The 13,665-nt window shown below is 46.8% G+C and overlaps 1 long non-coding RNA gene across 1 annotated transcript; it reads left to right on the plus strand.

Annotated features, from left to right (window-relative positions):
* Positions 1-6,472: 6,472 nt before the first annotated feature.
* LOC132249869 (uncharacterized) lies at positions 6,473-11,996 on the plus strand. Its single transcript, XR_009461354.1, has 2 exons — positions 6,473-6,900; positions 11,616-11,996. It is a non-coding gene; the product is annotated as an uncharacterized LOC132249869 (long non-coding RNA).
* Positions 11,997-13,665: the final 1,669 nt, after the last annotated feature.

Genomic DNA, 13,665 nt, shown 5'->3' on the forward strand with positions numbered 1-13,665 from the left:
CTTCTGAAACCCTGTCTCTCTTTTCTCCTACTCTGAATTCTGTTGCCTTCTTCAAAAAGAAAAAAAAATCAATAAGATCTATCAAAATCTCTACCCCCAAACCTTCTTGTCTCCCTCTTCAAAGTGACCCCCTTTTCTTCTTCCACACATTCCTTCCTTGTTTTGGCACCTAATTCTTTCTTTCTCTATTCCAGCATGTTTGATTATCACTTACACTTTCCATCTTCCTCTCTGAGCATCTTGCTTTTCTCGGAGAATGCAGAAATTATGTTCCAGATGAGATCTTCCTGTTAGCCCCACTTCCTTCCTTTCCACAATTGCTCTGTCTCTGTTAGTACACCAGATTTTTCCCAGTCTCCCTTCCAGTGTAACATGTTTCTTGGCTTTTTTCTGCTAGCAGTTTTGCATGATGCATTCTTGGGTACCTGCAAAATGTTAATGGATTTTAGCTCCATTTATTTCTCTTTGGAGCACACACATTTAGTTAAGTATCTACCTTGTTCCCATGCTGCTTAGCTTGTCTACTGGCAGCAGAAATGCACACCTCCATAACACCATTCTTGATAGTTTTGATGGGTATGAAACTGGTGTGAAAACTAGTGTCATTATTTGAAACCAACTTAAAATGAAATTTGTGAAAGATGGTGAATAAAATAACAGAATTCTGAATATGTGCTGACTGTGCTTAACTGAAGAGCAGAGGGTTGGCTGAATAGAAGCCAGGACAGGAGTGGCTGGATGAATTTATCTCATACGTGCCTTCGACACAGCTGCTCAACATTTTTTCAGTGCTTCCACTTTATAACTACAAAATACAGAATTGCCCAAGCTAAAAGCTTTCAAAGTGTTTCAAGGGACTAGAAAGCTTAACTGACTGCTTTGTTGTGTTTAATGTTTGATATTGGCACTTCTGGTTTGTTTTGAATTGATACTGAGACTACTCCACATCATTTCTGAGTAGTTCAGTGCAGCCACTTGATGTCATGCTTCAGCTTAGATTCTCCATTTGACCGTGGTTTTGTTTGTGGTTAGACACAATGTCTGCCTGCATCCAGTAGCAGAACAGCTTCCATCCTTGCTAAAGGAAACATAGGATCATAGGAAAGTAGGGCTAGAAGGGACCTCACAAAGTCATCTAGTCCAACCCCCTGTTCAAGGCAGGAGTGTCCCTGACTAAGCCATCCCAGCCAGGGGTCTGTCTAAACTACTTTTGAAAGTTTCCAAGGATGGAGATTCTACAACTTCTTTAGGTCAAATGTTTCCATGCCTGACCCCCTCATAGTCAGAAAACTCCTCCTCATTTCCAGCCTAGATTTCCCCTGCTGCAGCTTGAGACAGCACATTTTGGAGAGGAGCCTTGCAGTTTAGCAGGGCAGTCAGTCCTCTGATCATCATACAAGCAAGGGCCAGTTGTGCTGTACAGTTGTAGACAGCAACATAATTCACCACTTTCACATCCCAGCCCCCCCTCGGGAACCTCAACCTTCAGCTTTGCAAGCTGAAAAGGGGGCTGAGAAGCAACCCTGAACTCAGTCAAAAAAAAAAAAAAAGAAAAAATCCATTGTTGCTGCTGCTCCCAGCCCAGACAGGTGATGTAGTCTCTCTCTTTACTCCCAAAGCTGCAGTTTGCAAGCCCTGTTATAGTGGATCTGGGAAGCTGTGGCTTGAGACTGTTTGCAACCTGTCCTCTTCTGTGGAGCACTTGAAAGCAGGAGGAGAAGCCCCACTGTTCTGGACACTGGCTCAGAGGAGAAGCTGTGGTGAAAGTCCTACAGCAGGACCCAGCAGCTGTGGCTCAGGCTGAGGCTGTCGGCTCCTCTGAAGAGCCCTGGGCCACCCTCAGCCATGCTGGCTGAATGAGCCAGTCTCCAGCTAGTCCAGCACTACAGGAAGTGGCTTCTTTTGAGCCCCCCTGAATGCAGGCTGCTGTGCAGAGACTGTCAGCTCATTCTGACCCTGTGATAGATGTTTTCAGTTCAGGGGAGGATGTAGTTGTCAGTTGTTAACCACGGTTCCCTGAGGGTGGGGGTGGCCACTGCCTCAACCTCTGCTGGACATGACGTAGGTGTGAAAACCTGATAGAAACTGAGCTGTGCTCCCACATTGCATCTAACTGAGCAGCTGTTAACACCCACTGCTACTGGTCTTGTTACTTGACCTTTAACCAAGACCAGTTCTTTGCCTGATGCTCAATGCTGGCTTAGGTTCCTCTCCCATGACCTGTGTGCAGAGATTTGTAACTCCTTCCAAAGCAGGTCTCAGGAATGTACCAACATTCCTGTAACAGGGAACCCTAGCCCTGTCACCAGAAAGCAGGTCTGCCCCTTTAAAGCCAGAACTTTCTGGGTACAGACTGCTGGTGAGGAAGGGGTTAAATGCTGGGCCTGGCCAGCTAGTCAGCTGACCAGAAGGGGCAGGACTATAAAAACCCTGGGCAGAACGGCAGTAAGGGGGACAGCTGTCAAAGGGGGAAGGATTGCCTCTGTGAGCGCTATGGAGAAGCTGGGTGAGCGGTCCAAAGGCGGGATCTACGGAAGCCGTGCAGAGACGGCAGCCACACCACAGCAAGGACTGTAGCCGACAGAAGGGAGCTGAGGCACGAACCCTGCGAATGTAAGCTGAGTTGCCGCTTTGCTTTATCATATTGGTTGGTGACAGTTATTCAATAATCAAAAAAAAAAGAAAAAAAATGATAAGACCTGCAGTTTGGGTGAGGCTATTAGGGGAAGGAGGAGGCCTCATTTTGGAGACCAACTATGGAGTGGGGACCCCAGCACCAGCGAGGGCGCAGCTTTTGTGGGGCACAGACCCCGGTGCCAGTGAGGGTGTGGCTTTTAGGGGCACAGACCCTGGTGCCAATGAGGGTGACCTGTTACATTGGTGCATTGGCTGGGAAGTTTCTCACGGTAATGTGTACCCTGAGACAATGGTTGATCCGAATGAAAGAAAGAACCCTTGGGTCCAAGAAGAAAACAGGAAAGACGGGACATACCCGCATTGTGGATTTAAAGGCACAACAACTGGGATTGGAACTCATGTGCCAAGTGGTCCAGGGTCTGCAGAAACAAGCAGAAAGACAACAGGCATTGCTAGAGAAGATGGTGAGGGACATACCAACAAACCAAGCTTCCCCTGCAGGCATTTGTGGGTATGGTGCCTGGGTTTACCCAGACCCAAGAGAGGAACAGCCCACACTAACTGTAGATGTTAGGCTTGAGGGGCATCTTACCAAGAAGAGAGAGGGGAGTGGCAGACCAGATCACCATTCAATGTTTGTGTGGGGAGGCACAAAGACAAGACCAAGTGTGGGTCACTCTGCAAGTGGGCGAGAAAGTATGCTGAATGCTGGCCGGAGTGGTTGAGCACTTACCCTATCCGATGATGCTGGGATGTGACTGGCCGGAGCTTCTGACAGTTATAGCTCAGGCACACAGTTTGAGAGGGGTGAGGAAAAATGGAGGTACCCCACAATGCTACCCTAGTCAGACTAGGGGGAAAGCCTCTGAGGAGAATTCAGGGGCAGGAGAAGGCCCCAGCTGGAGATCACTTGGAGCAGGGAAAAGACGGTGCAAGACGACAAGGTCCGAGGTGGTCCTTTGGGATGACCCTACAACAGAGGCATTCGCCGGTGAGCCTGAACTAGCTCTATCAGACGAAGAAGCAGAACAGGAGATGGATGTGTCACATCTGTGGGAGGATGAACACTTCAGACTGGAACAGAGTAGAGAGGAAGGGTTTTGATATGCCTTCCAGGAACAACTAGCCCAGTGGAATGGGGAAGTGCTGAGACCAGAGCTGATGCAGACCACCCCACGACTTGAGGTGAGGATCTTTTATATAGAGTCAAATAAGGCAACATGGGAAAGAAGAAGTAGTACAATTGCTGGTGCCTCGGCAATACCGAAAGGCCCTACTGAAAGCGGCACATGAACTCCCTATGGGTGGACATTTGGGGCGAGACAAAACCAAGGCTCGCACTAGGGGAAGATATTTTTGGCTGGGGTTAATATGGGAAGTAGCCAAGTACTGCGCATCTTGCCCCGTGTGCCAAAAAGTAAACCCCAGTTGTCCTCCAAGAGCCCCATTAGTACCACTACCATTGGTGGAAGTCCCCTTTGAGTGGGTGGCCGTGGATATTGTGGGGCCACTGCCAAAAAGCAGTGCAGGGCACCAGTTTATTTTGGTCTTCCTGGACTATGTGACAAGGTATCCGAAGGCTGTACCTATGTGGATAGTGTCCACACCCAAGGTGGTAGAAGAATTATTAAAAATATTCTTCAGAGTGGGGCTCCCTAAAGAATTGTTGACAGATCAAGGGACTAACTTTACATCTCGTGTGTTCAAGGGAGTTAGCAAAACACTAGGAATCAAACACCTAAAGACCACAGTATACCACCCCCAAACTGATGGACTAGTGGAGTGATTTAACAGTACCTTGAAACAGATGCTGAAAAAGTTTGTGGTAGAGAGCCCTCAGAAGTGGGACCAGATGTTACCGCCCTTGTTGTTTGCGATAAGAGAGGCACCCCAGGCCTCAACAGGCTTTTCCCATTTCGAACTGTTATACGGACAACAACCAAGAGGAATTCTTGATTTGGTTAAAGACAGCTGGGAAAAGCAATGAAGTAAAGACCAGAATCTAGTTCAATACATAATACAACTGAGAGAACGCCTGGAGTCAGCACAGAGGGAAGCTTTAGAAAATCTGAGGGAGGCCCAAGAGCGGCAAGCAACCCATTACAATCAAGGGGCTCGAGAGAGGAAGTTCGAATTAGGAGACCGCATACTGGTTCTTTTGCCAGATGAGGAGAGTAAGCTACAAGCGCGATGGCAAGGCCCTTATGAAATAACACGCCAAATAGGACCTGAAGATTATGAGGTATATCAACCAGACAAGCAAAAGAAAAAACAGATATACCACATTAATATGCTAAAGCTATGGCAAGAACGAGAGTGCCTGTACTTGGCCCTCCAACCAGATGAACCCAAACTAGGACCCTCCCTGAGGGAGAGGGAACTGGGTAGTGAAGTGGAAGTGGTTCCCCAACTCCCAGAAGAGCAGAGAGAGCAGACAAAGGAATTATTGTGGGAATATGGAGATGTGTTCCAAGAGGTCCCTGGGGAGGCTCGGGGTGTGATGCATCAAATAAGGACCCCTCCAGGCCAGGTGATCCGTGAGAACTGGAGGTGAATCCCACAACCACTCCAAGGCCCGATTAAAAGAGGAACTTGGGATGATGTTAGAGAGAGGCATAATACAAGAGTCCCAAAGCGAGTGGTGCAGTCTCATTGTAGCCGTGCCGAAACCAGATGGGAAAATAAGGCTCTGTATTGACTTCCGAAAGGTAAATGCGGTGGCCAAGTTTGTCCACCCTCTGCATTGGATAAGCATCAAAATGGTGGAGAATATAGGGCAAGCTAGCTATATCTCCACGTTGGATCTAATGAAAGGCTACTGGCAGGTCCCCTTAGCACCTGAGGACCAAGAAAAAACAGCCTTTGCCATACCCTGGGGCCTATTCCATTTCTGACGCACGCCATTCGGATTGCATGGGGCTGCCGCAACATTTCAACAGCTAATGGACAGAGTCCTGGCTCCTCATGGGGGTTACGCTGCGGCGTATATAGATGACATTATTGTGTATACCGCAGATTGGTCAGGGCATTTAACAGCACTGCAGGCAGTATTGCAGGACTTAAGGAAGGCGAGATTAACTGCTAACCCAAAGAAGTGTACAATTGGAAAGGAAAAAACACAGTACCTTGGGTTCCAAGTAGGAAGTGGGAAGGTACAACCACTATTGGACAAGGTAGAGGCAATAAAGAAATATCAAAATCCAAAAATAAAGAGACAAGTGAGGGCCTTTTTGGGAATGGCAAATTATTACAGGAAATTCATCCCTCATTTCACAGACTTAGTGGTGCCTTTAACCACAATGGTAAAGGCAGCAGCTCCAACCAAAGTGAGATAGACACCAGAAGCAGCATTTCAAAAGGTGAGGGAGGCACTGTGCACGCAGCCACTACTATATATGCCAGATTTCAACAAACCATTTATGGTATTGACAGATGTCTGCCTGGGCTTATTGGAGCAGTGTTGGTCCAAATGGAGGAAGGAGAGGAACATCCAATAGTATACATTTAGTAGAAAGTTACACCCCCTGGAAAGGAATTATGCAACAATAGAAAAAGAATGTTTGGTGATCAAATGGGCCATAAAAACGCTTCGATATGTTAATGTGGTATATCTGTTAATGCTTCAGCATGTTAATGTGGTATATCTGTTGTCGGAAATTTACATTAATTACAGACCGCACCTCGCTGCGATGGCTTCAGAGAATGAAGATCAATAACTCTAGGCTGATGAGATGGGCCCTCAGTCTCCAACCATACTTTTTTGAGGTGGATCATCATCCAGGAACTAAGAATAAAGTGCCGATTTTTTTTTTTTTTTTTTTTTTTTTTTTTTTTTTAAATCTAGACAGTATGAAGAAGAAAAGGGTTCAGAGGGGAAGGGAAGACCCCAGACAAAAGAGAAGAGAGGGGGTGTGTAACAGGGAACCCTAGCCCTGTCACCAAAAAGCAGGTCTGCCGCTTTACGACCAGAACTTTCTGGGTACAGAGTGCTGGTAAGGAAGGGGTTAAATGCTGGGCCTGGACAGCTAGTCAGCTGACCGGAAGGGGCAGGACTATAAAAACCCTGGGCAGAATGGCAGTAAGGGGGAAGGGCTGTCTCTGAGAGCTTTATAGAGAAGCTGGGTGAGTGGTCCAAAGGCAGGAGCTACGGAAGTTGTGCGGAGATGGCAGCCACACCACAGCAAGGACTGTAGCTGACAGAAGGGAGCTGAGGCATGAACCCTGCGAATGTAAGCTGAGCTGCTGCTTTGCTTGATCATATTGGTTGGTGACTTTTTTTTTTCTTTCTTTTTTCTTATGAATAAGACCGGCGTTTTGGGTGAGGCTATTAGGGGAAGAAGGAGGCCTTGTTTTGGAGACCCACTATAGAGTGGGGATCCCGGTGCCAGTGAGGGTGCTGCTTTTGGGGCACAGACCCTGGTGCCAGTGAGGGCGACCTATTACAACTCCCCCCAAAAAATGAATCTGCTGATTAATACAGCTATGGTTTGACATAGCTGATTCACCAAGCTAACACATGTATTATTTTGTAAAAGCTCAATGTGACAGAACTAGTCACTGGGAAGCCCTCTCAGTGGCCATGTATTTAATGGAAAATGTCCTTTAATGGAACAAGGGATTTTATGCAGGTACAGAATGGCCATTATCCAGCATAATTACCTCCGTTTTGATATTAATTACAACTGAAGCAACTTTTGTTTGTCAATTGACAAATTTCTATTGTAAGCTACAAGCCACTCCTCATGTCACTGCCTGGCCATATTAGAAGTGGCACAACTGTTCTCAGTTCCCCTGTTGTTATTTGCTTAAGCAAGAAATGTTAAACATATGGGCCAGATCTGCCACTAGCCAAGAAATAAATGCTGCCACTGCTCGACCCCATTTCCTTGGCTGCTGGAGCTGCAGTGTTAGTGTGGTCAGCATCTGCTGGCGAGATCCAGCCCAAGGTGTCCAACGAGTTGGACATGCCTGGTTTCTGTGATAATTATGTGAAACTGTCACACTAATATTAAGCTGCTGGAGAAATGGTTTCATATTCTACACAACAAAGAATTAATTTGTCCCTTATTTGTGCACTGCATTGCACAATGAATCCTGGCACACTAAACACATGATTACGTATCTAATTTACATACAATGAAAATTGAAAGTGCTCCAGTTCCAGCACTAAAATTAGGAAAAGTAAGTGTTGGTCACCAGAATTGTGGCACTGTGGGCAGAATCAGGCCTCAGTTTAGATGAGCCCAGCAGGTAGCCCAGAACTGCTTCAAGCAAAGTAAAGCAGCTTTGTAGCCTGCCACAAGAAGGTCCTGGTAGGGAATGCATGCTTACTGCAGGGGCTAAACACTGATTTCATCAGTCAAATATATACTGAGTACTGCTTGGACCAATGAAGTGTACTTGGGTGTGTGCTTGTACTTGGGATTGCTGTGCTCCTAGTAGCTTTTGTGGAGCCAAATGTACCCTGACACCCTCCACACTATTCTCTGCCTTATCTACTCAGGTCCCTTCCAACCCTAAAAACTATGAAACTTTCTTAGCTTCCTGTGCACCAACAGTTCTTTGGTCCCTACTCAGAATGTGCTAATTGAAACAGCGGCAAGAACAGTTCACTCCGCTGGAACTGATCGTTTTCAAAGAGTAGAACAAGGGGCTAGAATCTAATGAATCCCTTGTAGCCCAAGGCAAGTACCTTAACTTTTCTGTTCAGAGTGAGTTATGCCAGTTTAATGCAGGGGGTCCCAAGCTGCATAGAAGAAGACGGTGACACTTATGAGCTTGAACCATTGCATGTATTGAGCTGAAGTGCCTGGCCATACTCTAGGTTTGTTATGCAACTGCTACTGCTCAGTACCTGTAACACTGAATCTCTGCCTCAGCTCTACAGTTAAGACCTCAGTGCTGGTGTCAACAACTGTCAACAACCTTTAATTTTATATTTGATTTTCAGCTCCAGGTGAAAAACGTGACCAACAAAGCAGCTACAACTGATTTAGTTCTACATCAGAAAACACTGGAGGATTGTTCCCTTCTGTTGTTTGGCTGCAGGCCCTTTTGTTTCAGCAAAACGAAACAGTTCACCTTACATTTTGCAGTGAAACTATCTAGAGTCAAAACCACTTGCTAACTGTTTGTGTAATGTAAACTCTTATGAACAACAGAATGGGCTGGGTGAAGAAACCTCAGTAGCAGTTTTACAGCATTAGTGGAAAAAATACACCTATTATTGATTGACAGTTTCCCATTTAATGTCCAGTGAAAATCAGTTAGATCTTCCACTAAACAGCACCCAGTGTGGTGGTGGAAACTGCAAAACTCTTCTGTTTCTCAGATATTTATACCATGGCGTTTGAGATCTCACTAGCTGCCTGGTTCATTTCAGTTTTATGTTTTAAGTAATTATTGTATATATTTTTAGGACAGACGCTGTTGTAAGGAAGGGAATGACGCTTCAACTTTTTGATGCAGACCTAAATACATTGTAGCTGCTTTGTTGGTCATGTTTTCACCAGGAGCTGAAAGTCATATAAAAAGTTAATTATATCTGGAATTATCCAAATCAAAATAGACACCATAACTTATATGCATTAATTACAGCTGCTCAAAGCATCAGGTTTTTGGGGGGTTTTGGTTTCTCTTAACTTTTTTTCTCTTTGTTTTAAAAAAAAAAAAAAAGTAAAAAATATGTATGGCTGTGAAATGGTTGGGTTTTTTTGGATGGGAGGGGTTTGTTGGGCAGGGGTTGATTGACTTCCTTTGTTTGCTTGTTTTTCTTGTCTGTCCTTGGTTTTTAGCTTTTATTCTTGCTTAGAAACGCATTCTGTTTAATTTATAAATGGAAAATAGAAATTGCAGATTTCTTCTTATCCTTATCCATGTTACACAAGCATATGGATGAAACTCTTTAGATGATTCTGCCTTGAGCAGGGATTGGATTAGATTTCCTGAGGGCCTTTCCAGTCCTATTTGTCCAGGATTCCATGTATATTATGGGAATACTGTAAAAGATCTTGCGAGAAGATACTAGTTACATTACTAACCCATTCATTGTGAACAGACTAACCAAAACTGCTCTGTATATTACCAGCATCTTCAAATTAAATGCAGCTGACTCAGAAAATCCTAATGGGGGTAACAGATGTGCAATTAGAAGGAAAGGCTCTGTCAGGTGTACTTGTGATAATTAGTAGATACGTTCAGACTTCCTTCTGAAAAGAGTTCCCATTAATTGGAGTGCAGGTTTCTACCAGAGTTTTAATGGAACCTGGATTTTCTACGGTGAAAAAACTGAAATCCATATAGAAGTCTGTAGGCAAAAGTAGAAAGACACATCACATTGGACTTGAGAGTGGTGGCTGAGAACATGCAGAGTCAGATTTCACATTAAAGCTGCTTTGGAAGAATTATTTTAGGAATGTGTGTGGGGCACATACTATAATTGTCTCTCTTACAATGACTGTATATTTTTCTTCTATGGAATGGTCTGAAAAGCTTAAAATTATATAAATGTTTTGACATGACCAGATGGACATTGTATTGAAAAGGAAGGTGCTTTGGAGCATAAAGATTAACTAGGGCTTGGCCCCAAATAGGGAGCATCTGCTCAAGTCCAATGAGATAAGTGTGGTAATATAGACATTCTGTGGTAGAAAGACCAGGACTACTTCAAAGGTTTAAAACCTGATGAAGGATAGCACCAGTGTTGTAGACAGAGAAGACCTAAACAGTCACTTTATTTGCTATGGTCTGACTGAAAAGACAAACAACTAGGGGTACACTAATAAACATATTTTTGGCCAATATAGATAGCTGATTATTAACCAGCCATATTGGCTGATATCAATCCAATAGCTGATATGCAGCCCAGCAACTAGGCGAAAAGTATTCAGCCAGTAAGTCTGTGGAGCGGAGGGAGTGTGAAGGAGAGAAGGACGTGGAGGGGGGGACACTGTGGGGAGGCACCCACAGTGAGGGATGGAATGAGGCAGGGGCAGGTGCTGCCCAGCTGGGGCGGAGAATGGGATGGAGCCGCAAGTGGCTTGTCTGGGGGGTGCAGGTGTGGGGGAGAGGGGTTGGCTCCCCATTACTGCATGGCCCCCCGGGGGTTGCATGGGGGGCATATGCCCCCTGTATTTGTGTGCAGGGCAAGGGCAGGCTGCCTGCTGCAGGATGGGGGCCAGGGGCTGCACCAGCTTCTTGGTGGGGAGGTTGGGGCAGCGCTCGGGGTAGGTGGGGTGGGGTGGGCAGTGGTGGTTCTGGGATGGGGAGCTATGGGGCAGTTACAGTGAATTTTGGGGTGGTTGTAGCCCATCCCATAGCCACCCCTCCCAGCACCACCACCACTCGCACTGAGGCAGCTCTGGCCAAGACCTCCCCTGGAAAGAGGCCGGTGCAACCCCTGGCCCCAAGCCCCCGGCAGGCAGCCTGCTCTTGCCCTGTGCACAGATCCAGGGGGCATATGCTCCCATGCCTCCCACAGAGTGCATGCAGCAGCAGAGTCATCCCCCACCCCCCATGCCCCAAGACGAGCCATGCTCAGGTTCATCCTGCTTCCAGGGGCAGTGTCTGCCCCTGCTACGCTCCATCCCTCAATCTGCCCCCCCCATGCCCCTTTTCTCCGCCACGCTCCTTCCCCTCTATAGACTTACCAGCCAAATGCTGCTCTCCAAACTTCCGGGCTGCGTTCCTGGCCGCATGAATGCTGCGGCTGCACAGATACACACAATATTAATTGGTGACATTATTAGCTACACCAGCCAAAAAAAGCTGATTGCCAATAATGTCAACTTTCCTTTCATCGCTGCCAATCTGATATTGGTGCACTTCTACAAACAACTCTTCAGTTATGTAGAGAACAGTTTTCTGAGAAACGAAATCAACGTGCAAATGAAATTGTGGATACTGGATTTCCTGTTGCTTTATGTGTCATTGTGTTAAGTCTGGCCTGGCTGATGTTAAAATGTTTCTTTCCATCCCAGGTTCCCAGTGAGAATACCACTCTATGGTGGAGGATCCTCTATTCATTAGTGGAGACACCTTCTTGTATAAATGCACACAGTCGTATCACTTTATTTGTGAGAAAATGGCTGTTCAATAAATCCACTGCAGTCTCAGAAGAATCAGAGAATCCATCCACAGATGCTGCAAAGACAGAGACACCACCCAGCTTTTAACTTGCTGCACTACCTTTGAAACAAATGAGGTGTCGCATCAGAGGATAAACCATGACCCTTGCGGAATGGCCCCAGCCAGTAGAAGCCCTCCCCCAACACCTTGTGTGACCTTCATTCCTTGTTTGGTCTGAAACGTTTCCTGAAATGGAAAATTACATCATAAAAAGACTTTATTTTTCCAACATATTATGCAGCCTCCCTATGTGCTCTAACAGTGACATCAAGGTGGGGCAGATAAAACAGCCAAAGGGAGTACACTGGAGTGCTGGAGTGAAAGCAGGACTGGATAGGTGGAGTGAGCAGCCTAGAGTGATGAAAGAACAGGTTAAGGCCCATTTAGAAGAACTGGACATGTACAAGTCCATGGGGCTGGATGCAATGCACCCCAGGATGCCAAAGGAGTTGGCTGAAGTGATTGCAGAGTCGCTGGCCATTATCTTTGAAAACTCATGGTGACTAGGAGAGGTCCCGGATGACTGGAAAAGGTCAAATATAGTGTTTCCCTTTAAGAAAGGGAAGGAGGATCTGGGGAAATATAGACTGGCCAGCTTCACCTCAGTCCCTGGAAAAATCAAGGAGCAGATCCACAGGGAATCCATTTCTAAGCACTTGGAGGAGAGGAAGATGATTAGAAACTGTCAGCATGGATAGATCAGGGTCAAGTCACGCCTGACCAAACTGATTGCCTTTTATGATGAGACTAGCAAATTAACCATCAAGCATGATGGGGGGAAAGAGGGCTGGGCCTGTGTCATCCCCACTTCTCCCCCACCTCAGGTTGGGGTCCAGCTCTCCCCCCCTCTCCCACCCCACTGCCTTGGGTCCGGGCCCGCTCCCTCCCTTCCCCATCCACTGCTTTGGGCCTGGGCTTGTTCCACCCTCTCCCCCACATTGTTTCAGGTCTGGTTCCCCCCTGCTGCTTTGGGTGTGGGCCGTGAACTCTTTTTTTCCCCCACCTCCCTGGACTTGGGGTGGGAAGGGGAGCTTGCACACAGCGGCAGGCGACTGGGTGATGTTACCAGTAACCCCCACCTCCCCTTACTGCTTCCCTTCCTCCCCTCTTCCCCTCTGACTCCCCTTCGCTTCTGGCTGTTGTTGGGGGGGGGGGGCGCCATGTTGCGGGACGAGGCCAGAGCTGCACCACCAGCGCGAGCTGCACCACCAGCGCCCTCTGCCCCTGCCAACTCTAAGGAGCAAGGCCAGGGGAGGGGGGCAAAGCCATAAGTGCTGGCCTTGCTCCCCCCCATCCCCTTCCATCATGCTAGCACTCCAGTCCCCACCATCCCCCTCTGCCTCCAAGGCTCCCTGTCCCCACTGTCATGGCAGTGCTCCACCATGTGTCTTTGTCTGTGCATAGCAATCAGAGTGTGAATAAAGCATTACAGGCAGACAGACAGACTAAGGTTTTTATAATATTAGATGGCTGGCTCAGTAGATACAGGGAGAACAGTGGATGTGGTATGAGGTGTCTTTAGCAAAGCTTTCAATATGGTCTCCCACAGCATTCTTGCATGGAAGCTAAGGAAGCATGGGTTGAATGCATGGACTGTAAGGTGAATAGAAAATTGGCTGGATTGTTGGGCTCAAAGGGTAGTAACCTCTAGCTTGAGGTCTAGTTGGCACCTGGTATTAACTTAAGTGCCCTAGGGGTTGGTCCTGGGGCCAGTTTTGTTCAACATCAATGACCTGGAAGATAGGGTGGAGTGTATCCCCAGCAAGTTTGCAGATGACACCAGGCTCTGGGGAGTAGTAGATACACTGGAGGATAGGGCTAGGATTCAAAGAGACCTAGACAAATTGGAGGACTGAGCCAAAAGAAATCTCATGAGGCTCACTAAGGACAAGTGGAAAGTCC

Source organism: Alligator mississippiensis, chromosome 4 (assembly GCF_030867095.1).
Source record: "Alligator mississippiensis isolate rAllMis1 chromosome 4, rAllMis1, whole genome shotgun sequence".
In the NCBI taxonomy this organism is placed as follows: Eukaryota; Metazoa; Chordata; order Crocodylia; family Alligatoridae; genus Alligator; species Alligator mississippiensis.